Source organism: Dama dama, chromosome 12 (assembly GCF_033118175.1).
Source record: "Dama dama isolate Ldn47 chromosome 12, ASM3311817v1, whole genome shotgun sequence".
NCBI classification, from domain to species: domain Eukaryota; kingdom Metazoa; phylum Chordata; class Mammalia; order Artiodactyla; family Cervidae; genus Dama; species Dama dama.
Genome location: NC_083692.1, coordinates 24414942 through 24440459, shown reverse-complemented (window position 1 = coordinate 24440459; position 25518 = coordinate 24414942). Strand labels below are relative to the sequence as shown.

General features: G+C 38.5%; 1 protein-coding gene across 8 annotated transcripts in view; it reads left to right on the top strand.

Annotated features, from left to right (window-relative positions):
- Positions 1-10349: 10349 nt before the first annotated feature.
- PALS1 (protein associated with LIN7 1, MAGUK p55 family member) overlaps positions 10350-25518 on the top strand; it is a 73056-nt gene continuing 57887 nt past the window's right edge. For 2 of the 8 annotated variants that reach the window (XM_061156845.1, XM_061156839.1), the window contains exons 1-4: positions 10366-10496; positions 11478-11514; positions 24510-24614; positions 25136-25221. The gene's annotated coding sequence lies outside the window, so the exon portion shown is untranslated. Of the gene's footprint in view, positions 10497-11477; positions 11515-24509; positions 24615-25135; positions 25222-25518 lie in introns of all 8 variants that reach the window. The other 6 variants (XM_061156846.1, XM_061156841.1, XM_061156844.1 and 3 more) reach the window with 4 other exon arrangements.

Below are 25518 nucleotides of genomic sequence, written 5' to 3'. Positions count from 1 at the left end.
TTCATTGGAAGGACTAATGCTGAAGCTGAAACTCCAATACTTTGGCCACCTCATGCGAAGAGTTGACTCATTGGAAAAGACCCTGATGCTGGGAAAGACTGAAGGCGAGAGAAGGGGACAATAGAGGATGAGATGATTGGGTGACATCACCGACTCAATGGACATGAGTTTGAGTAAACTCCGGGAGTTAATGATGTACAGGGAGGCCTGGCGTGCTGCAATCCACGGGGTCTCAAAGAGTTGGACACGACTGAGTGACTGACGTTAACTGAACTGAACTCTATATATAAGTTTAATAAGCAGGGTGACAATATACAGCCTTGATGTACTCCTTTCCCAATTTGGAACCAGTCCATTGTTTCATGTCCATTTCTAACTGCTGCTTCTTGACCTGCATACAGATTTATCAGGAGGCAGGTCAGGCGGTCTGGTATTTCCAGCTCTTGAAGAATTTTTCACAGTTTGTTGTGATCCACACAGTCAAAGGCTTCATCATAGTCAATGAAGCAGAAGTAGATTCTGGAACTCTCTTGCTTTTTTGATGCTCCAACAAATGTTGGCAATTTGACCTGGTTACTCTGCCTTTTCTAAAGCCAGCTTGGACATTGGGAAGTCCTCAGTTTATGTACTGTCGAAGCCTAGCTTGGAGAATTTTGAGCATTACTTTGCTAGCATGTGAGATGAGTGAAATTGTGTGGTAGTTTAAACATTCTTTGGCATCGCCCTTCTTTGGGATTGGAATGAAAAGGGACCTTCTCCAGTTCTGTGGCCACTGCTGAGTTTTCCAAATTTGTTGGCATGTTGAGTGAGCAGTTTCACAGCATCATCCTTTAGGATTTGAAATAGCTTAGCTGGAATTCCATCACCTCCACTAGCTTTGTTTGTAGTGATGCTTCCTAAGGCCCACTTGACTTTGGACTCCAGGATGTCTGGCTCCAGGTGAGTGATCACACCATCACGGTTATGTGAGTCATTAAGGTCTTTTTTGTATAGTTCTTCTGTGTATCCTTGCCACCTTTTCTTAATATCTGCTGTTTCTGTCCATACTGTTTCTGTCCTTTCTTGTGCCCATCTTTGCATGACATGTTCCTTTGTTATCTCTAATTTTCTTGAAGAGATCTCTAGTCTTTCCCATTCTGTTGATTTTATCTACCTAATACAAATGGTCATTGCTCAAAGGAGAGCAACAAGCTGAAAGCTCACCGATAAAATATTCCTCAGTCATAAATATGTTAACATGTAATTTATTGATGCGGTCCATGAGGTCGCTAAGAGTCGGACACAACTGAGCAAATTTACTTTCACGTTTCACTTTCATGCATTGGAGAAGGAAATGGCAACCCACTCCAGTGTTCTTGCCTGGAGAATCCCAGGGAGGGGGGAGCCTGGTGGGCTGCCGTCTATGGGGCTGCACAGAGTCGGACACTACTGAAGTGACTGAGCAGCAGCAAAGTACTTATAACATGCTAGATTACCTGGTGATTTTAAAAATATGTCCACAAATACCTGATGTTCTTCCCTTCAAGAAATTTGCCTTTTTGGCCCTTGCCTTGGATGTAGGCTGGACTTAGCGGTTTGCTTCAAGTGGATAAAGTGGCAGTGGGGGTGGTGTGGTTTTGAACGCTAGGTCATTAAAAAGGCCCTGCAGTTTCTATCTTGGTTGTTCCTCTCTTGGATTGCTTATTCTGGGAGAGGTCAGCTGTCATGTCCTAAGGAAAAGTCCACATGGCCAGACACTGAGGCCCCTAGCTGACAGCCACCTGAGGAATATTCCTGAAAGCACTTTCTCCAGTCCAACTCACTTCAGATGACTGCAGGCCCAGATGACATCTTCTGGAGACCCCCATCCAGAGCCACCCAGCTGAAGGAGCTCCTGCTTTCCTAACCCTCAGCAACTGGGATTACAGGACTTCCCTGGTGGTCCAATGGCTAAGACTCTGAGTTCCCAATGCTGACTCCAGTTCCACTCATGATCAGGAAACTAGATCTCACATACCACAACTAAGAGTTCCCACGCTGCAACAAAAATTGAAGATCCCTAGGACTGAAACTAAGACCCCATAAAAAAATAAATATTAAAAAAAAAACTAAATTTACATTTGTGTGCAATTTTGCATCACAAAATCTCAATTACCCTAATTCTACTATAAGAAGAGACTGTCCTTCTGGGTATGCTTTATATCAGAACTTCTAGATGTTTTTTGAAATCTGTTAATATATTTTGGATACCCTTTGAAACAGCTCAGTGTTCTCATTAAAGCTAATTCAAATGTAAACGGAAAAATAATTTTCCTAACATAGCATAAAGGAAAGCTAATTATTAATCTTCTGATGCTTTACAAGGAGCTGGCTCTTTTCACTGCTAAACACAGTTGTGCTAAAAGATGGTTTTCAAGGAATAATTGTTCAACTGTGTGTGTGTGTTAGTCACTTAGTCGTGTCTGACTCTCTGTGACACCATGGACTGTAGCCCACCAGCTCCTCTGTCCATGGGATTCTCCAGCCAAGAATACTGGAGCAGATTGCAATTTCCTTCTCCAGCAGATCTTCCTGACCCAGGGATCAAACCCAGGTCTCCTGCATTGCAGGCAGATTCTTTACCATCTGAGCTATAGCTGAATAATGGCTTTGACTTCTAGGTTACCAGATAAGAAGAAACAGGAAGCCCTCAGTTTCTGCATACTTTCAAGAGCCTTTAAACTTTGGTTTGTGTATTACAAATTAAATTTAAGTACCAAAGAAAAAACCAACAGTTCACACATTTCACCATGATCCTAGGTATATTCATCTCCTCTTACAGACTTAAAAGAAAAACCAAAATCAGTGCATTTGTAGTCTTGTTACCAAAGTGTTCTCAGTTCTTCTGTGCCCCAAATCAATATCACAAGGTTTAGGACACTCCTGTTTGCTATTCCAGCCGTCTTGCATTTGCTTCAAGTGTTATCCAGGGGCTGTGAGACCTGAAAGCTTTCAGTCTAAGTACTTGGTTAGTCAGGCCCTGGGACTAGCTTCACACTGTTTACTTTTACTTGATTTAAAGCAGTTTATCTTCTCAAATATGGTTTGAAATTTTCTTCTAAAAAATACTCCGGAAAGTGGCCCTAAAGTGTTCTCGGTGGTACTTCAGATCTCTTATTCAACCCAACACATTTTAAAAAACTTAGTTGTGGGCCAATGCATATTCTGTTTCTTCTGGAGTATACCAGATGTGAAAGTTAGGACTTTTTCAGGAGAAAGAAGCTTGTAGAGTCCCAGATATCTGTTTCCACTGAGTTTTTGCAAATTCCTAATTAGAATTATCTCATAATTCTAATTAGAATTATATGTGATCTGCTATTTCCATCAGAAACTCCCTTCCTCAGGCTAAGACTTCTCTACCCTGTCTCATGACATGGGTATGTATGCTCTGAACTGATATATCCACTAAAGGGTCACACATATAATAAACCCTTATAATCTGTCAGGTGTTAGAAACAAGACATCTAAGCTTGTCAGAGACATATAAGTTCAGAAGTAAAAGTTCAGTGCAACAAAATAGTTCTATCTGTTACTACTTTCAAAGGAATTTCAAAGGAACTTTTTGCTTTCTAATTCTCAGTCCTATTCATCAGATGAGGATTTACTGCAGCAACTGGAATGACCCATGAAGCATAAGAAGGAGGTGGTGAAGAATAAATAGTTTTCTTTTTTGTGTTTTTTATACTATCTCTCTCCCTCAATACACAGTACTATCTAAGAGCAAAAACAATCATGTTTTGGCAGAATTTATTCTTAAGATGGGCTAGTCATAGGACAAAATTAGACAAAGCTTAAGTTTTTCTTTGATCATTTTATAATTCCTATTCCGCATACTCACGTCTGTTTCATTCATTCATTCATAAAATATCTACCAAGTACTGTCTATGTATTCCCCTGGAGTAGGAAATGGCAACCCATTCCAGTATTCTTGCCTGGAGGATTCCACAGACAGTGGAGCCTGGAGGGCTACAGTCCAAGGGGTTGCAAAGAGTCAGACATGACTGAGCGACTACGCACACACACACACCATGTTGGGTACTGTTTAAGATACTGAGGAATCTAAAAATAAGTAGTGGTGAATAAAATAAAGTCCTTGCCATTACATTCAAAATAACAAATATGCAACATATCAGATGGTGAATAAATACAGTGAAAAATAAAGTTGGGGAGAAGGGATAAGGAGTGCTGGAAGGTGGGACGTGAGAGATGTTCTAGATTTTATCTAGAATAAGACAGGCCTCACTGATAAGATAACGTTTGAAATGAGACCTAAAGGAAGTGAGGGAGAGTAAGCATATGGATATTGGATGTTTCAGGCATAAGAAAAAGCAAATGCAGAGGCTCTGAGGCAGAAGCTGTTGGACTCTGTCAGGAGCAACAAAGATGCTAGCCTAGCTGGTGGGAAATGAGAAGGAAAAGAGGAGTAAAAGTTGAGGTCAGGGAGATCATGCCGGGCTGCAAGAGACTGAGCAGAGCAGTGACTTGATCTCACTTTTACTTTAGCAGGATCCCTGTGGTTGCAGTAACCAGAAAAGAAAATATGGGTGGGAAGAGCATACTGCAGTCATTCAGGCAACAGATGATGATGTCTTGGAGTAGGGTGGTAGCAGTGGGATTGGTGAGAAGTGGTTAGAGAATGGAAACATTGTGAAGGTAGAAATAGAATCTCCTGATGGATTGAATGTGCAGTGGGAAAGAAAGCCTCAACAACTGGAAGAGTGGCATTACCATGCATAAAACTGGATGAAAATGAAAGGTTTGATGTGTTAAATTTGTAATGCTCCCTAGAAATTCAGGAGAAGGAGGTGACAACCCACTCCAGTATTCTTGCCTAGAAATCCCGTGGTTAGAGGAGTCTGTTGGGCTGCTGTCCATGGGGTCGCCCAGAGTCGGACACGACTAAAGCGACTTAGCATGCATGCATTGGAGGAGGAAATGGCAACCCACTCCAGCATTCTTGCCTGGAGAATCCCAGGGACAGAGGAGCCTGGTGGGCTGCTGTCTATGGGGTCTCACAGAGTTGGACACAACTGAAGTGACTTAGCAGCAGCAGCAGCTAGAAATTCAAATGGAGATGTTGAGTGAGCAGTTGAATAGGTGATTCTAAAGTTTACGGTAGAAGTTCAGACTAGAGATAAACTTTGGGTTTATAGTGTAAAGATGGAATTTAAAGTCACTGAGACTAGAGGAAATCATGCTGGAATGAGTGATAAAGAACATGATGATAAGAATATTTCACTCTGTTAATGCATATAGTGGTGAACACTGTTCTAAGTATTTTACATAGACATTTCATTTAGTCTTTATGACCACTGGAAGTAGCAACTTTTATTATCCTCAGTTTATAGACGAGGAAACTGAATCTTGGAGACATTAAGTGACTTTCTTATGATCAAACACCTAGTAAGTGATAGGGCTGTCTGTTCAGACATAGGCAGAAAGAAAAGTAAAATATTGTACGTGAGAGCCCTGAGACACTTCAGCTTTTAGCATTCAGGGGGATATAAAAAAGAACAAGCAGAGGAGACTGAGCAGGAGGATCCAGTGGGTAGAAAAAGAAGTTAGAATGGTACTTCTATTGCCCAAAGGACAAAAGGAGAAAATGCTCATGGATGTCAAATGCTGATGGTGGCTCAAGGAAGATGAGGACAGAACACTGACCTTTGCATTTAAGAATGTGGCTCTTTCAGCCCTCAGATTGGGAGAAAATAATAGCAAACAAAGCAACAGACAAAGGATTAATCTCAAAAATATACAACCAACTCTTGCAGCTCAATTCCAGAAAAATAAATGACCCAATAAAAAAATGGGCCAAAGAACTAAACAGACATTTCTCCAAAGAAGACATACAGATGGCTAACAAACACATGAAAAGATGCTCAACATCACTCATTATCAGAGAAATGCAAATCAAAACCACAATGAGGTACCATTACACGCCAGTCAGGATGGCTGCTATCCAAAAGTCTACAAGCAATAAATGCTGGAGAGGGTGTGGAGAAAAGGGAACCCTCTTACACTGTTGGTGGGAATGCAAACTAGTACAGCCGCTATGGAAAACAGTGTGGAGATTTCTTAAAAAACTGGAAATAGAACTGCCATATGACCCAGTGATCCCACTCCTGGGCATATAACACTGAGGAAACCAGATCTGAAAGAGACACATGCACCCCAATGTTCATCGCAGCACTGTTTGTAACAGCAAGGACATGGAAGCAACCTAGATGCCCATCAGCAGATGAATGGATAAGGAAGCTGTGGTACATATACACCATGGACTATTACTCAGCCATTAAAAAGAATTCATTTGAATCAGTTCTAATGAGATGGATGAAACTGGAGCCTATTATACAGAGTGAAGTAAGCCAGATAGATAAAGACCAATACAGTATACTAACACATATATATGGAATTTAGAAAGATGGTAACGATAACCCTATATGCAAAACAGAAAAAGAGACACAGATGTACAGAACAGACTTTTGGACTCTGTGGGAGAAGGCGAGGGTGGGATGTTTTGAGAGAACAGCATCGAAACATGTATATTATCTAGGGTGAAACAGATCACCAGCCCAGGCTGGATGCATGAGACAAGTGCTTGGGACTGGTGCACTGGGAAGACCCAGAGGTATCGGGTAGAGAGGGAGGTGGGAGGGGGGATCAGGATGGGGAATACATGTAAATCCATGGCTGATTCATGTCAATGTATGACGAAAATCACTACAATATTGTAAAGTAATTAGCCTCCAACTAATAAAAAAAATAAATGGGGGAAAAAAAAGAATGTGGCTCTTCACAAGGCTGCTTTGAAGCAGTGGTGGAGTTAAATCAGAGTGGTGGTGATGGAGTTATATCTCTCACAATCAGAGAGGGTGTGAGAGAGGACATATGAGGCGTTAGAGTTCAGCTCTTTGGAGTTCAGCACAGGTACCACTCCAGATCCAGTCATAGGTATTCACATATGGATATGAATCAAAGTGACTGCTGAGGTGAACACATTAAAAAAATAGAGATTTGATTGGAAGCTTGGTGAGGAAAAGATATAGGTAACATTATAGTCCTTTTCAAGGAGAACAAACTTGATTTCCTTTCGCTTGGCATTCAGTCTTGGACTTTTCTTCATTAGATAAATTTCCAAGCTCCAAATTTGCTTACGTCCTCCCTCCAAAATAAAAATTCTCCTGGGTCATGTTTTATTTCCTCACATCCTCAGCCTAGCACAGAACCAGCAAAGAAGGGTACAAATAAAAGTGTGATAAATGACTAACATCCTAAATAATGAATATCCTACCCTGAAGTTACTGTAGACTACCTGCTGCTCCTATAAAAAGCCCATATTTGTCTCTGTGGACTACACTCAGTCATTCAAATTGATTAAAATTTTATATCTATCTTTTAAAAGCCATATGTGAGATCTTTTCCTATTATTGTGGGTATTTTCATAGTAGTTTACTCTCCATCCCTCTTGTCCCCTAACCCCCACTATTAGAAGTTAGTAAAGCTTCTCTTAGCATAAGACTACCTTTCTCAAAGTCCACAGAGCACCTTATTTCCATACTTTCCCTTGTATTTTACCTATGTGAACGTGTCTTAGCTTGTCTATTCTCTTACCTTTTTATAGTCCAGGACAGGAACTGTCACGTGTTTTGATTCCCTACAGCCCAGTGCTTAGCACAGAGGAAGTACTCAATGTATGTATCTTAAATTAATGAGTGAACATGAAAGTTGATTGAGTTGAATTAATACTGACCTATACTGAATGATACCAAAGCTAAAGGCAGACAGTTAGACCTCCCATTCCACATGGCAACAACTACACAGTGTTCCTAGCTTAAGGTCATAATATTTCTAGCTAAGTTTATGAAAGGTTAAGAAGTACAGAACTATAAAATATCAAAATAATAACAACTAAGCCCAATTAAATTAGAAAAGTTTATGGTTTGTTGGTTTGTTTTCTGGTTTTTTTTGCATTTAAGAAATTTTTAGATATTCGTTGAATAATTAATATGCCTACTAATTTGTTGTTTCATAACTTCTCTGTTGATTCATAACATCTGAATCAGTGAGTATTCTTTTAACTTACATTATTTATGATCACCTGGTTCATACAATTATGAAGTGATTAAGTTATTAATTCAGTTATGAAAATTCAGATTTCACTGGTACACAGAGGTGATAAAACCAAAGGGATATACTAACCTTAGTTAAGAATTTCATATCTAATGGTTAATGGTAGAATCTTGAAAACTGAGATTTCAGACAGAGTTGTTGCAAATATCTGAAATGCAGTATTAATATACTTCCCCAAAACCTTTAATGACATAAAATAGCACAATATTTTATTACATTAACATGTAATAAAAGCTGTTGTCAGATGATGGGCTGAGCAGATGCCAAAATGAGGAAGGAGGAAGGGTATTTACTATGATTACTCTCCATGGTACACTTGATTTTACAGTTTGGCTTTCATTACTCATCCAAAGTACTTACAAATTTGCCAGGGTGATTCAGTGGGTGAACTGCTTTGTGACAAGGATAGACAATTCTTCTGACTGGAGCTTAAACCACAAATTGCCCATTTTATTCTATTTGGGGATGAATATTATATTTTTTCAACCGTTATCCATGTTAGATTCCATATAAGAAGGAGACTTCCAGAATCTTAAAACTAGAAAGAGAAAAAAGTAGTTAACTTGTTGATTTACACATGAGAAAACTGAGGCCAGGGAAACTTGTCAGGCATCCAAATCACAGAACTAGTTAATATCAAAGCTAAAACTCAAATCCAGTCACCTTGCCTCCAGTTTCTATACTGCCCATTCTTTGAACTGTCCTTCATTTGCACATAAGACAAGTAATTTAAGTGACTTGGGGATTCTGGGAATGGTTCTATTCACCAGAAAATAAACTTTTTATTTGCCATAGGTTCTACATTCGTTGAAGATGAAAATACCTTTAGAAAGTAAAAATAATAATTAACATTTGTATAGCACTTCACAAAGGAATGTCCACATATTTTGAGGCCGGTAGCTGCTATCTCACAGATAGTTGTCAGCATTTTACTGGGATAAGATCCTATGACAGAGGAGTCTAAACAGCTGTGGAAGCAAGAGTTCATTTGGGTGGGGTCTTCTGCAAACTGCTTGAGGCCAAGCAATTGGAAGTGATGGATAAAGAGAGACTATCTTCTATGGAGGCCATTACTTTGAAAAGTTGCATCAATGATTCTAACTGGAGGTGAGTTTGTCCCCCAGATCTTTGACAACGTCTAGAGACATCTCTGATGGTCACAAATGGGGGTAGTAGTGCTGTTGGTATCTAGTGGGTAAGAGACCAGGGGGGATGCTGCTACACATCCTAAATTGCACAGGACAGCCCCCAGAGAATTATTTGGCCCAAACGTCAATACCGCTGAAGTTGAGAAACCCCGAGCTAAAAGGAAAACAAACAAAAACTCATCGAGGAACTAAAGGAAGTTTCTTGAATTATTACTTATTTCACGTATTTAACAACTTAGAAAAGGAAATTGATCCCTCTTCTCACACACACAGACTTTTTTGTTTCCTTTCCTTTTTGGATATGGCTAACAGTTTCCAGGGAATCTTGAAGACTGTTCATGTGGATTTCCTTGCACTGGATGTGCGTTGGCCCAGGTACTTGTTTTGTGCAACAGCTGTGGCCCTCTTCTGTGGCATCCTTCCTGTCTGGTTTTCAGAATTCGGTCCTAGCTGCTAGCTTTGTGAAGTCTTCCACGGTAGCAGAGAATTCTTTCGTGGGACACCACACGCATCCAAGTGTTCGGGTATGTCATGGTTCTTTTTTACACAAATGTTAGATTGTGTGACGTGCCTCATAGGACATGACGAGTCGCCTCAAGGGGAACCAGATTTTCTTCAGCAGCTGACGGACATTCAGGGAGATAAGAAAGGTCTGTAAAGCGTGAGCCCGCCCACTGCGTCTTAGCGAAACCTCACGTCCTCACATAACCTGGCCAGTGAGCTCAAGCCAAAAGCAGTTCCCTAGAGCCTGAAAGCCCGAAACACTTCGCGTTTTCCACTTGAGGCGCGCGAGTGCGCGCGGCCGGCCCCTCAGGAGCTGCAGAGCGGACCAATGAGCGGGCCCGCTCTCCGCGCCGGCTCGGGATTGGGCGAATCGCGCCAGCCTCTCTGCCAAACAGCGGGCAGGCGTGCAGAGGAGCGGCTGGGATAGGCGCGCCCACTGCGCCAGAGTCCCGGGAGCGCGTGCGCGGTCTCGCGGCAGCCGCGGGGGCCGGTCTCGCGCGGTCTCGAGGTGGAGTCGCAGGCGGCGACGGCGGCGACTGGCGGTGGGGCGGGGGCGGGGATTTAAGATTGTGAGGTAGGGAATCGAGAGTTTCTGGATTCTTTATCCGGTAGTTTAAGTGCCGCTGGGAAGCTGTCGTTTCTGCAGTGTTTAGAGGAGGCCGGGGCGGGAGGAGCGGCAGTCGCCGTGGCGCGGAGGTAAGAGGCTGACCGGCGGCGGCTCGGTGTGGAGGTCTTAATCAACAGGTCCTCGCGAGCGGCTGGGGGAGGCGCGGCCGCGCTCACCCCCTCCCCCACGCGCGGGCCAGGGCGGGACCCCGGGTTGCTTCGCGGGCTGCTTCAGGCAGCGGGAGCCCGGCCGGCAGCGGAGGGTGTCAGCTCAACCTTTGTCCCTCGGAGGAACGCTGCTTGGCGGTGCCCGCTCCCTCTGCCTTGGCTAACGACCCACCACAGCAGGTCTCCTGCCCGCCCTGCCCGAGGTGCAGGGAGGCGCCTGTCCTCTGCGCCCGCGCCTCGGGGTTCGCAACTCTCCGGACTCTCTCCAGGCCGGGTCGGGGATCTTGGCGGGGCGAAGAACACTTTCCTTTGGTAGACGGAATGTAGTCGTCGTTTCTCTGCCTGACTCAGCTGCTGGTATTCGGCTCCTCGCTGCAGTCTTGAAACAAATAAACAGTTCTTACTTCCTTGTAACCATTTTTAAAGAAAAGTCTAATCCCGTTCATGGTTTCTGATAATTTAAGTTTGCAAGTTGAAGTTGGAAGCCTGTAAATTGTTGTCAGCTGCGTTTAACGAGAGGGTTTAAACAGTCTTGGGTACAAATTATGTAACTTCCTAATGATAATAACTCACCTTCTGTCTAGTTGATCGACATACAGTAAGATGTTCAGAATTTAGGTTTCCGTCGAAAGGTTTTTCTTGGCAGTTGACGTTCAAATTAAAATCTCGTACCTAGGAGGTTTTTAGAAGTACTACATAGTGTGTGTTCTCCGTTCTCGTTTAGAATCGTAAAAATTTAGATTTGGTAAGCCCTTGGAACAAAAATTTTGAAATTTCGATTTTAATGACAAGGTGAAAGGTGTTAATATTTGTTTTTTTTTAAGTGTTACATGTTAATGATAGTGTTCTAATTATGCTTTTGGTTTATACCGGAAATTAATATCCTAATAAATTCTTCAATAGGAACAAGTGGCATGCTGGTTATTGGTGTCTTTGAAGTGTAAGTATTGGGATAATGAAATTGTTAAATAAACTCTTTTGGATTGTAAACTACTGACTATTTACTAAATTTCTGTAGATTTGCATGTTACAGGTTTTAAAAGGCTTTTTATACTATTGTAGCAAGCGGAAGCTCTTATAGTGTAGGAACTCTGTAGAAAAATACAGAAAGAAGTTCATCATTTTATCTTTGTTAAAGTAAATCTTACCATGTAGTTGAATGACATTTGGCCACACAGACTAGAACTTGAGAAGATTGACTCATTAATATTAACGTATTTTAGAATGATAAACTACAAAAGGATATGCAAATTTTACTTGAGGGTTGCCCAACGTAGTAGGACTTCCCTCATAGCTCAATCGGTAAAAAATCTGCCTAAAGTGCAGGAGACCTGGGTTGATTCCTGGGTCGGGAAGATCCTCTGGAGAAGGAAATGGCTACCCACTCCAGTATTGCTGGGAGAATCCGGAGGACCCTGCCTGGCAAGCTACAGTCCATGGGATTGCAAGAGTTGGACATGACTTAGCGACTAAATCACTACCACTAAGTTAGTAGGGTGAGTTTAGGAGTTTATATGATCTTTCTGAATGATTATTATATATTTAAAAAGCTCATCACAGACATACAAGAAATTTGGCCCATTTTTCGTATCAGTATCCTTGTTGAGTTGGAAATAATCTTAGTCTTTGTATAGTCTAACCTCTTCATTTTCCAAGAAAAGGAAAGTGAGGTGTATAGATAGATTAGTTAGCAGCAGAGTTGGAACTAAATGTTAAAATGCTTGCCTTCAGATTTCCAGTACAGTGTTCTTTTCATTATATACTATTGTTAAATAAACTGATAAGTTAAACCCTTCTCAAAAATCATACATGGAGCCAGCAGAGTTGATTTTTTTTCCCTTATGCATTTTTTCCTTTTCTTTTTTAAATAACCACTAACCACAATTAATTCATTCCTTCACTGAAGGGTTATTCTCAGTTTTTCAGTGTTTCAGACAATGTTTAGTGAACATCCGTGTGCATATCTCCTTGAACACATTTGTAAAGTTTTCTCTGGGATGAATTGCTGGGCCATAGGTTGATGTGCATTTTCAACTTTGCTGGCTGTCAAATAAGACTCTAAAGTTGTAACAGTTTACAGACCTGCCAACAGTATATGAGTCACCCTTATCCACATTTAGAATTGCCAGATTGGCGTTGTCAGATTTTTTTATTTGTGCCAGTCAGATGGGTGAGAAATGATACAATTATTTTCCTTCTTTCACAAAGGCCTTAACTTTATTTTTAATTTTGGTGAAGTGAAATTAACTCTTTCTGTTGTACAGTTATTTTGACAGATACACAGAGCTATGCAACTACCAAAATTGAGACTCCCAGTAACAGTTCCAGCACCTGAAATTCCCTTGAGCTGCTCTTTTATAGTCTTTAACTGCTGGCAACTGATATTGATTATTGTCTTTCCCTGTAATTTGGCTTTTCTAGAATATCAGGTAATGGAATTATATAGTGTTTAGCCTTTTGAGTCTGGTTTCTTTAATTTAGCATAATACTTTTGAGTGTTTGTTCATGTTGAGTGTATTAACAATTCTTTATATTGCTGAATGTAGTGTTCCAGTGCATGGATGTATCACAATTTATCCATCTACCAGTTGAAAGACATTTGAGTTTTTTGTTTGGACTATGAATAAAGCTGCTATAAATCTTGGTCAGCAAGTTTTTATGTGAACACAAGCCTTCATTTCTCTTGGATAAGCACCTCCAAGTGAAATGTCTGGGTCATGTGGGAAGTGTATGTTTAATTTTAAAAATAGGTAGAATAGTGGCCCACAGAGATGTTCTGCTTCCTGGAAACTATGAATAAATTAGGTTACATGACAAAAGTGAATTAAAGTTGTAGCTGGAATTAATCAACTGACTTTAAAATACAGTTTATCCTGAGGTTATCCAGGTGCTGTGACTAGTGTATCACAAAGGTTCTTAAAAGCACCTTAAAAGAGAAGGTAGAAAGGTTTAACAGTGGGAGCAGGGACAGAGAGATGCAGAGTTTTCTTGGTTTTGAGGTTGGAGAATTTGGGGCATAAGCTAAAAAAATATGGTCTCTGGAAAAGGCTAGGAAATGGATTAATCTTTAGACCTCCTGAAAAGGATGGAGTTCTGCCAACAACTTGATTTTCATCCAGAGAGACCTGTGTCAGTTATTTAACCTACAGAACTGTAAAATAATAAGTTTACGTTGTTTTAAGCCACTAAATTTGTGGCAACTTGTCACAGTAGTATAGGAAACTATATGCTGTAAGAGACATTTTCCAAAGAGGCTAAATTATATTCTCAATGGTGGTGTATTAGTATTCTAGTTACTTTACGTTCTCATCAACACTTGGTATGATCACTCTTTTTAATTTTAGTCATTGTAATAGGTAAATATATAGCAGTATTTCATTGTGGTTTTTATTTCAGTTTTTCTCGTGAATATTGATTAGCATCTCTTCTGTGCTTACTTGCCATCTGCATATCTTTGGTGAAGTGTCCAAGTTCCAAATCTTTTTCCATTTTTAAATTTAATTTTCTTATTGTCTGATTTTTTTCTAGTCCTTTGTCAGATATGTGGTTTGCAAAGAGTTTCTTCCAGTCTGTGACCTGCCTTTTCCTTCCTTCTCAGCTGTGTCTTTTGAAGTACAGAAGTTTTAAATTTTGGTTAAGTGCACAGTATCAGTATTTTCTTTTATGAGTCTCAGTTTTGGCATTGTATAAAGAACTCTTTGCCAAACCAGAATCACAAAGATTTTCTCCTATGTCTTCTTCTATAAATTATATATTTTACCTTTAGATCTGTGTTATACTTTTTAGTTACTTTTTGTGTAGAGGTGTAAGTTGAGTTTCATCTGTTTGTCCAGTTGTTCCCATGTCTGTTTGTGAAAAAGACTCTTCTCCATTGACATGTCTTTGTCTCTTGGTCAAAAACCGTTTGACCACTTTTGTGTGGGTTCCTTTCTAGCCTCCTGTGTGTTCCATTGTTGTATTTGACTTTTTTTGTTTTCTGACAGTATCACAGTGTCTTGATTAATACAGCTTTAAAATTCAGTTTTGAGATCAGGTAATGTGAGTTCTCTAACTTTTTTTTTTTCAAAATTGTTTTAGCTATCTTAGTACTTCTCCCTACATTTTAGAATCAGCTTATTGCTATAAATATGTATAAATTTTGCTAGGATTTTGCAGGTCAGGAAGCAACAGTTAGAACTGGACATGGAACAACAGACTGGTTCCAAACAGGAAAAGGAGCATGTCAAGCCTGTATATTGTCACTCTGCTTATTTAACATATGCAGAGTACATCATGAGAAACTGGATGTGGGCTGGATGAAGCACAAGCTGGAATCAGGATTGCTGGGAGAAACGTCAATAACCTGATATATGCAGATGACACCACCCTTATGGCAGAAAGTGAAGAAGAACTAAAGAGCCTCTTGATGAAAGTGAAAGAGGAGAGGGAAAAAGTTTGCTTAAAACTCAACATTCAGAAAACTAAGATCACGGCATCTGGTCCCATCATTTCATGGCAAATAGATGGGGAAACAGTGTCAGACTTTATTTTTTTGGGCTCCAAAATCACTGCAGATGGTGACTGCAGCCATGAAATTAAAAGATGCTTGCTCCTTGGAAGAAAAGTTACGACCAACCTAGACAGCATATTAAAAAGCAGAGACACTACTTTGCCAAAAAGGTCCATCTAGTCGAAGCTATGGTTTTTCCAGTGGTCATGTATGGATGTGAGAGGTGGACCATAAAGAAAGCTGAGCGCCAAAGAGTTGATGCTTTTGAACTGTGGTGTTGGAGAAGACTTGAGAGTCCCTTGGACTGCAAGGAGATCCAACCAGTCCATCCTAAAGGAAATCAGTCCTGAATATTCATCGGAAGGACTGATGCTGAAGCTGAAACTCCGATACTTTGGCCACCTGATGCGAAGAGCTGACTCACTGGAAAAGACCCTGATGCTGGGAAAGACTGAATGCGAGAGAAGGGGATGACAGAGGATGAGATGGTTGGATGGCATCACTGACTGAATGGACATGAGTCTGAGTAAACTCCGGGAGTTGGTGATGGACAGGGAGGCCTGGCGTGCTGCATTCCATGGGGTCACAAAGAGTTGAACATGATTGAGTGACTGAACTGAACTGAGGATTTTGAGATTGTTGTAGATTAGTTTGATAATTGACATCTTAACAAAATAGAGTTTTCCAATCTATGAACATGTTGTTGCTCTCTATTTAGGTCTTTTATTTCTTTCATGAGTGTTTTGTAGTTTTCAACATGTAGATCCTGCAAATGTTTTATTAGTTCTATACCTAAGTATTTCAGTTTTTTAGTCCTATTGCAGATGTCATTTTTAACACCTTGTCTTTCCAGTTGACCATTGCTAGTATGTAGAAATGCATCAGTTTTTATATGTTGCCTTTGTATTCTGAGTTTTTATTAAATTCATTTATAACTTCTAGGAGCTTTTTCCTGTAGATATCTTGGAATTTGTCTAAGGAGGCAGTCGTGTCATTTATGAATAGAGAAACCTACCTTCCTTTCCTGTATGTCTTTTTTCCCTTGACTTTTTGCAGTGTCTAGGACTTCCAGTGATTAGTAGGGTTGAAAGGGAACATCCTTGCCTTGTTCACAATCTTAGAGCATTCAGTCTTTCACCTTCAAAGTGTAATTAATGCTAGATGTAAGTCATTTTGTAGATTCTCTAAATCAGATTAAGGAAATTTCCTTCTGTTCTGAGGTGGCTGAGAGTTTGAGGGGGGTTGTTTGTTTGTGTTTTTAATTATGAATCAATGTTGAATTTTGTCAGATGCCTTTCTGCATCTATTGAGGTGACCATTTGAATTTTTTTAATCTGTTAATATGGTGAGTTACACTGATTAATTTTTCAATGTTGATGTGGCCTTGTGTGTTTTTGGGAATAACTCCAGAGTTGTTGCAAACTAAATAATTTTGGGTTATTTTCCTTTGATATTGACATTTTCCTTAAAAATAAAGAGGAAACTGAATATAAGATTTTGTGAAAGTGTTTATAAAGTCAGCAAAATCAAGGTATTCATTAACAGTTATGTATATTTCATATGTTGTAGGACTTCTTGATCTATCTATACTGGAGTTTATAGACTGTACTTTACCACTATAGGACTCCTGTTTAAAATTACTAAATGAAGAAAGAAAATGTTTATAACACTGTAATCAAGCATTTCCTCATGCTTAATTTAAGCAAATTGTTTAAGTGTATTTGGATAGTGAAGTATATTTTGAGTGAAGATAAAATTATTTAATTGGGAGATTTTTTGCTTGGAATGAAAGCACTGGGAATTGCACATACCACGGCGGGGGGTGTGGGGGGAAGAAAGCTCCTTCAACACAAGAAAATCAACTATAGACCTTTGAGTAATCACATAAATGTTTGGTTTGATCCAAGTGTAATGAATTCAGTGAATATATTAAAAAGTGTGAAGTCAAGTATAAACTACTTAAAATACCAGGCTCTGTTTTGCTACACTGAAGATGTTCTTCTTGAAAAAATGTAGGTACATAGTAAAAAGATACATGCTTATTAAATATGTTTTAATATGGTGAATTGTGAGGTTTTTTCCTCCATCAGTTCCTACTACAGAAGACAGTTTAATTGTTAAGAATGAGGTGTCATGGGGAATTCCCTGGCAGGCTAGTACTCTGCACTTCCCCTGCAGGAGGAGGCACAGGTTCCATCCCTGGTCGGGGTACTGAGATCCCAAACGGAGATCCCATACCTTACCATCTTCCCTTCAAAACAAATAACAAGGGTTCAGTAACTTCATAATCAAGCTATTTAATTTTATCATTTTTATAAATTTGAGCTTATCATGATTTAAACATAAAGTTTCAAGCAGTTTCTCTCATGTAATTTTGAAGTTCCTTCTTTTCTTAAGTTAACAGTTGTCTTAAAGATGCTAAACATTGAAGTTTTGAGGCCTCTGAGGTTCTTTGCATTTTTGATAATTTAAGACAGGGGTTGGCAAATTTCTGTAAAAGGCCAGGTAGTAAATGTTTTAAGCTTTGCAGATTGTACCAGTTCTGTTGCAGGTACCCAACTCTGCTGTTACAGTGCAAAGATGGCCAAATGAATCTGTGTTCCAGTAAAACTTTGTTGATAAAAACAAGGTATGCCTTATTTGGCCTGTGGGCTTAATTTGCCTATTTTGATTTTGGGCAAAAGTCAGCAGGAAAAATGAAAATAATGATAATAATGTAGCAGAAAGACTTGAGGTTCAGCTGAGTTGGAAGGTTAGTCAGTGCTCTAATTCCCAGCCACGCCTTCATTTTCCTTATCTTTAACAGGTTGCCATCTAGCAAGATGATTGAAAAAGATAAAATAGGGTATGGAAGGTACTGAGCAAAATATTCTGACATGTAGTAGATACTTAATAAGTATTTGCTTCCACCACCACGCCATTTTATGTTATTTTACAGTGTGTAGTTGTCCAAATATTAGAAATTATGGTTGTATTTATATTTCTAGCTAAATTATCTTTTGAATTATGCTTATTGGACATGTAAATTGTAACTGTTTGGCTTCACAGTAGTATCAGAAGCTTCACATGAAAAATCAAGAGTTTGTGTTAAAATATAATTTCTTGTTTTGAGGATTTTACATTGTCACAAAAAATGTTTGATAATGTCACTTAAAATGCATTATTTTGATATGACCTAAGAAGTAGGTTTTCTGTATCTTGAGTGCTTCAGAAGTGCCTGTAAGATTGTATATATTTAAATTAATTGACTGACTTCTGTGAGTGAACTGAACTGGGTGCTCTGCTAGGATTTGGTTGTACTTTAAAAGTACTTATATTCAGGTGCTCATTTTTGTGTAATGTTTGGGACATAAGGGATGCTTTAGAAAGTTTTTCTTTCTTTCTGAATTTCTGTCCAGATAGAGCTGGATTTGCAATTTTAACTCCCCTCGCCCCTCCAAAAAAAAAAAAAAAATGAGTGCTTTTTGGCAGATCAGAGGCAGAGATGCCACATATGTGGCTGTTGGATTAATTTTGCTCCAGTAGTTAGTGGCAGGACTGGGTTTGGACCTCATGTACCAGATTATCTTTGTAGTACTGATTTCATTGCTCTGTTGTGTGGTTTGTTAGCTCTGTTATTGTCTGCCTCTGGACTCCCAGAAATTGTTTTCTTGTCCCATGTTCTCCATTTTCCCCTTACAGCTTAAGCAGAAGCTGTTGCAAAGTCTTATCAAATTTTACTAAGAAAACTTTATATTATTGTTTAATCACAGTTACAGCTTATAATGCAATTGTATTATACTTAGTGTGAAAGAAAAGTGTTTTTAAGCAGATTTTTAAAATTCAGCTTTACATTGATTATATTATCTGTATGATACTTATGAATGAGTTGGTTTTTCTTTGGTCTACAAGTAATCATTATAACTAGTTTATTCAGAAGATTATAGGTAAATACTGAATATTTATCATGTGAAGACTTTGGGTGGGATATAAGGAAGTATTAGATGAAGTCACTGCCCTCAAAGGCCTGGCTTTGAAGTAAGTATGGATAGTCCCTTAGAGACTAAGTTGGATTAAGAGAATTTATTAGTTGTTTGAAATGGACTGAATCATGGAATTGCTTAAATAATATGCAAATAAATTGTAGGGTTCCTTTTGTAGTGTTGCAGACTTATAATTTTTTAAAAATTATTTGTCAAGGTTTATTTAACTGTGTTACTGTTGGTAAGTTGTTTCTAACTTTTGGTTATTATGAGTAAATATTACCATGAATGTTGCTGTAAGTTTAGTTTATGAAGGTGCATGTGAACACATGTTTCTCGGGAGCTCTGTTCTGTAGTATAGAGGCCACTAGCCACATGTGACTATTTAAATTTGGATTAACTAAAATTAAGAATTCAGTTCTTCAGTTACACATGCCACATTTCAAGTGCTTGTTAGCCATATATGGCCAGTGTGGCTATGTTATTACTGCACAATGCAGATACAGAACATTTTCATTATTGCATATAACTGTCAGGGCACTCAAGGAAATTGTATCGTGAACCCCAGAGTTAAACCTCTGGCCAGGTGATTTATCTGAGGACTATACAAATAAGCAAATAAGCTGCAGACATTTTTCAAAATAATGATTCACTTACAAGTAATCAGTAGATACCTAAGAGTTTATGAACAGAAATTTGGTGGTTCTTTGTAGTCATCTTAAAGGGACAGTGTTCTTTTTATATTTTACTCTTTTCTACTTGATTTCTTACCCTTATACTTTATGCCTTATCCTTTTATATTTCAATTTTATAGTGAGAATAGTATTTAATTTGGCTGAATCACAGTAATTTTTCCTTTCCCCTAACCCTACCCAGAACTGTATCCTTTGTCCCATCTCTTAGTATGTTATCCTTTGTATATAGTTCTAAACATTAACAACTTTGTGAACAAATAGAGGCTCAAAGAGATTATTTTATCCTGATTCCTGTTGTAACTGATAGCAGGTGTTTGAACTCAGTTTATTTTTCTCCAAAGCCCTTGGATTTTTCTACTTTGTATTTTAGCCTGCCTTTAGACTTACCTTGTTTAACCCTGTCTTTTTGGTAAGATTAGAATCTTTTTTTTAGGAAAGACATCTTTAATTTAGTGTTTAAATTGTACTTGAATTAAAGTAAAGAACTTTGAACCTGTAAATTGTAAGCTCCTTAAGGGTAGGGGCTACGTCTTTTTATTTTAGTATCTCACTGCTTAATATGGCACGTAGTGGATGGATGTTATCAGTTTGCACTTTTTAATCATTTACTTATTAAACCTTAGCCTTACTTGTAAGTTTCATCCCAGAGACTGTTCTAACCTAGTCACCTCCTGTAGCCTGAGAGAATTTGAGATTCAGAACAGTTCCATTTATTCGGTATTGACCATAAATGTGTTTATTGATGGATGGGGGTGGTGGTGTCTAACTTTCACACGTTCTTAATTAGCTTTCTTTACAAATATTAGATGTGAATGGATGAATTATGGGCTTTTCTGATAGACATCGTAGTTACAAACCTTGCACTGATTAAGTACTCATACTGTGGAATCAGCTTGGTGCTGAAATACCTTCTTGACTTGTGTGTGACTGGGCAGGTTAACCTGTGAAAATCTGATTCCTTCTCTGCAGAATGGGCTTGTACTTGTGCCTGATTCAGAGGTTGTAGGGAAGGAAACACCTTTTTCTCTTTCCTCCTAGGTTCTTTGTCTGGGGCTCTGCAAATTAAACTGACAGAAGACAGAGTAACAGAAGAAATGGTTTATCACTTATGCATATGGAGGGCTACAGAGGAAGGAATTGGAGACCATAGTAGCAATGAGTCTGAGTGATAAATTGTGGCATAGAGACAAGACAAAGGAGAGAGGCTTTTTAGGGCCTGCAGATCGTGGGAATGTAAATATGTAGGGGCAACTAGTGGAATATAAAGATTATTTTAGTCAGGTTTGTTATGCAGATTTATGTCGGTGTTATCTGCATTGATAAGAGTCAACTCCAAGTATTGAGTTCCTCTTTCTGGTACTTTTACAAATGAAAATTCATGTTACCTTTAAAAAGGGAAATTTATGCTCTGCTTTTTAAGTCTGATAGGGGAAGGCAGTTTTTTTCTGTTGTATGCTCTTTTTAAATTAAATTGCCTTATCTCAAAATAACCGTTTTGCCAAAAATGTCACCTTTTGAAGTGGAATATTCAGATCCCCTCAGAGTCTTATTTTGAGGATTAATTGAAATGATGTATTAAGAATGATTAGCATAGTACCTGGTATATATATTAAGCACTTCATAAATGCTTATCCATAAATAAGAGAAAGAATACAAATCTGTTTTATGATACTTACATGGCCTAGCAATGAACTGTATTATGTTTTCATAGATATATTTTGAATAGTTTGTGTGATTATCAATAATTTGATTACGCAGTTTTGTAGGAATGGTGTGAATTGGTTATCATAGACTGAGTCAGTGATGGATAATTGTAATTTTGTGTTGAGGAATAAAGCTTTTTTTATCTCTGAAATAATAGTGAAAGTCAGCCGGGGGGGAAACAATTTGTTACTCTATTTATAAACAGCTTACGTATGTAGTGAGATCAAGTTCTGCTCAGCTTTACTAGTTTCTCTTATTGACTCTCAAGCATTAGTCAAGGATATTTTTCACTAGGTCATTTTTACTATACTTTAAAATAGGCTTAAAAAGTTAGCATAGTTTCTAGAGTTGAGTTTCATTATGGGGATTTAAAATTTTATGTCTAGAAAGCATTTGTTTAATTTTACTCATGTTAGAGTGCTTGAATTAGTGTTTTGTTTACTTTTTTTCCTTGTGTGTAATGGAAGCCTTTCATATATGCCTTGGGTCTTATACTCTTTCCCATTTATACAAGTTTTCTTAGGATGCTCTTCTACAGGTAATTCCTGAAGCATTTTCTGCAGTTGTAGTGCAGCACTTACAAATAGCATTGAAGTTCTGTAGAGGGTTTGTTTGTTTGCTTGTACACTTATACTTGTTTTTCATACTAGAATTCAAGTTCCTTAAGAATTTAGACACTCTGCCTTAGCGATCTTCTTGCCAGTGACTATCCCAAGTTTTTGGACCAAATGAGTACTTAACATTGTTGAATGGATGTATAGTTTAGTAACCTTTTATAACTATAGGATTTCTGTACAGTAATCTTTCAGATTGACCATTCATTCTTATTTCTTATAATATCCTCTTTATGTTTTACTGCCTTCTAAGACTGGTCAAAATCAAAACATTACTCATATCCTCAGTCACCAATTCTATAGTGCTAAAAGTTCAGTGGATTCTAAACTTGGTGACATTTGTATCCTCATCAGTCTTCTTCCTTTTCAAATTTGCCTTTCCTATTTTGATAACATAACTTTACTTCTGGTCCTGAAAGTGTTCTCTATGGATTATTTATTTTAGTCAGTTTTCTTGTTCTGATAATTCTGAAATGATTATTTGGTATTCGTTCAATGACAGTGCAGATTTTTTTTTTTTTAATTGCCAATTGTTGAATTGCATACCAATAAACCATCTAGGTAGAGATAATCATCTACTAATTTGCTGACCTTTGGAGTCTTTTATTTTTCCCTCTAGTAAACTATATAACACTTGAGGTCAAAAGTTGGTATATCTTAACAGTGCACTTTTAGAGACCTGCAACTTGTGATCCATGGGTTTCAGGGAAAGAAACTGACTAAAATGATTGACAACCTAAGATTAAAGGGGAAGGAGAAAATCTTTATAAAATAAGCATACAAATAAGCACCTAGGAAAAAAAACATTAACCCTGTGAGTTTGGTAATTAGGATTCTTTGAGTTTGTGATTGTGTATTATTAATATGATGAAAGATGAACTTGACTTACTGTATTATAAAGTGTTAATAGTCTGTTTTGGAATTTTTCTTTGAACTAATGCTGTTACTCCTTTGGTAAACTGGTCTCCTGTCATTTTTAAATTACAGATGTAATGTGTTCATTTTTGTGTGGTAGAAGAAGTCCTGACTTCTGAAGAGTTTTAATGATTGCTTAAGTGATTTATTTATAAATTCTTATTGTTGCATTGTTTATAAACTTGTTTAGGATCTTAGGGATAATGTTTTGATTCCTTCTATTTGCCTAATTGTTCTAGAACTCTTGAAAGGGCTTTGGTGCTTCTGCTAATGTTTTGTACTTTAAGAAGGTAGTTGTAATTTTAAAAGTCACTATTTTTTCTTTCAAAAAAGTGTTATCTATGTGGTTTTCCCCCCTCAAATTATAAAAGTAACACATTTTTTGTCAGTGTTTTGTAAGGTGTCCAAATTGTACAGGAAGTAAAACCTGATAAATAAGTTATCCTTATTTTTCAGAGATACTAAGTGAAAACAATATTCCGTGCATTTTTCTGGACTTTTTGTGAATAACTTTATAAACGTTTTTATGTACATTTATAAAAATGCGATGATATGTATGTGTGTGTGTGTCGCTCAGTCATGTCTGACTCTTTGCAACCTCATGGACTGTAGTCCGCTAGGCTCCTCTGTCTATGGGATTTTCTAGGCAAGAATACTGAGTTGGTTGGCATTTCCTTCTCCAGGGGATCTTCCCAGCCCAGGGATGGAACCTGGGTCTCCTGCAGTGCAGGCAGGTTCTTTACCATTTGAGCCACCAGGGAAGCCCCTGGGTGATATAGAAGTACCATTAATTAATTCACTTGCTTTTTTTATTCCATGTCAGTAGCTACATTAAAAAAAAATCTGAAATAGGTGACATTCTTTTTCTTTCTTTCTTTTTTCTTTTTTTGTCACACTTGTGCAGCTTGCGTGATCTCAGTTCCTCCACCAGTGATGGGCCACAGCAGTTAACACCTGGAATTCTAACCACTAGACCACCAGGGGACTCTCTTAATAGTATATTCTGTTTAACACAATGTCTAAAAAATTACCATCTCTGCATGTATTAAATGCAAAAAATAATGAAATGTTTTGTATTCGTTTTTCCCCCCATGAACGTGTGTGAAAGTGTTAGTCACTACGTTGTGTCCAACTCTCTGCACCAGTGTTCAGCCCAGTCCACCAGGCTCCCCTGTCCATGGAGTTCTCCAGGCAAGAATATGGGAGTGGGTGGCCATTCCCTTCTCCAGGGGATCTTCCCAACCCAGGGACTGAACCTGGGTCTTCCTGCCTTGCAGTCAGGTTCTTTACCAGTTGAACCACCAGGGAAACCCATTTTTCCCCCATGCTGAGTCTTTAAAATCTAGTGCATGTTTTATACTGATGACACATCTCAATTAGAATGATAGACTTTCATTAGAAATACTTAATCTATATTTAGATTTTTAAAATTTTATAGTTGAAAAAGTAGAGTAACATACCCAAATTGTTCCTAACATACTCTATAGGATAAATTTCTAGAAAAGGAATTGTTAGTGAAGGTTTATTTAAAATTTTTGATATTTGTTGTTGTTCAGGTGCTCAATCATGTCCGACTCTTTGTGACCCCCATAAACTGCAGCATGCCTGGCTTCCCTGTCCTTCACTATCTGCCGGAGCTTGCTCAAACTCATGTCCATCAGGTCAGTGATGCCAGCCAATCATCTCATCCTCTGTCATCCCCTTCTTCTGCCTTCAATCTTTCCCAGCATCAGGATCTTTTCAAATGAGTTAGCTCTTCACATCAGGTGGCCAAAGTATTGGAGTTTCAGCTTCAACATCAGTCTTTCCAATGAACACCCAGGACTGATCTCCTTTAGGATGGACTGGTTTGATCTCCTTGCAGTCCAAGGGACTCTCAAGAGTCTTCTCCAACACCACAGTTCAAAAGCATCAGTTTTTTGGTGCTCAGCCTTCTTTATTGGTCCAGCTCTCACATCCATACGTGACTGCTGGAAAAACCATACCTTTGACTATGTGGATCTCTGTCGGCAAGGTGATGTGTCTGCTTTTTAATACACTGTCTAGGTGTGTCATAGTTTTCTTCCAAGGAGCAAGTGTCTTTTAATTTCATGGCTGAAGTCACCGTCTGCAATGATTTTGGAGCCCAAGAAAATAAAGTCTATCACTGTTTCTCTTGTTTCCCCCTCCATTTACCATGAAGTGATGGTGGCAGATGACATACAGCAGTGAAGTTAAATGAAGCAGTCAAGTGAGAAAAGATGAATTTCCCATTATCATGTTTTAAAGGTAAAAGAATGATGTAAATGGGTTTTTTTTTTTTTAAAGGAAGCCTGTAGTCAGTATGGTATTGTTTTACAGAGACAGCTAACTTAGCCACATGAAGGTTCACTTATCTAGCTTTTAGTTCCTGTTCTGTTAACTTCTAGCTCTGAAACTTAGCTTACAGTGCTTGCATATCTTCTGGGAAATGGGGATATCTGACTTGCTCAAATTTCAGGGTACCTGTGGAGATCAAATGAAATAATGTGCTTGAATTACTATAAAAACTGAAAAGCTTTACAAATAAACGTGAAAAATGTGAAT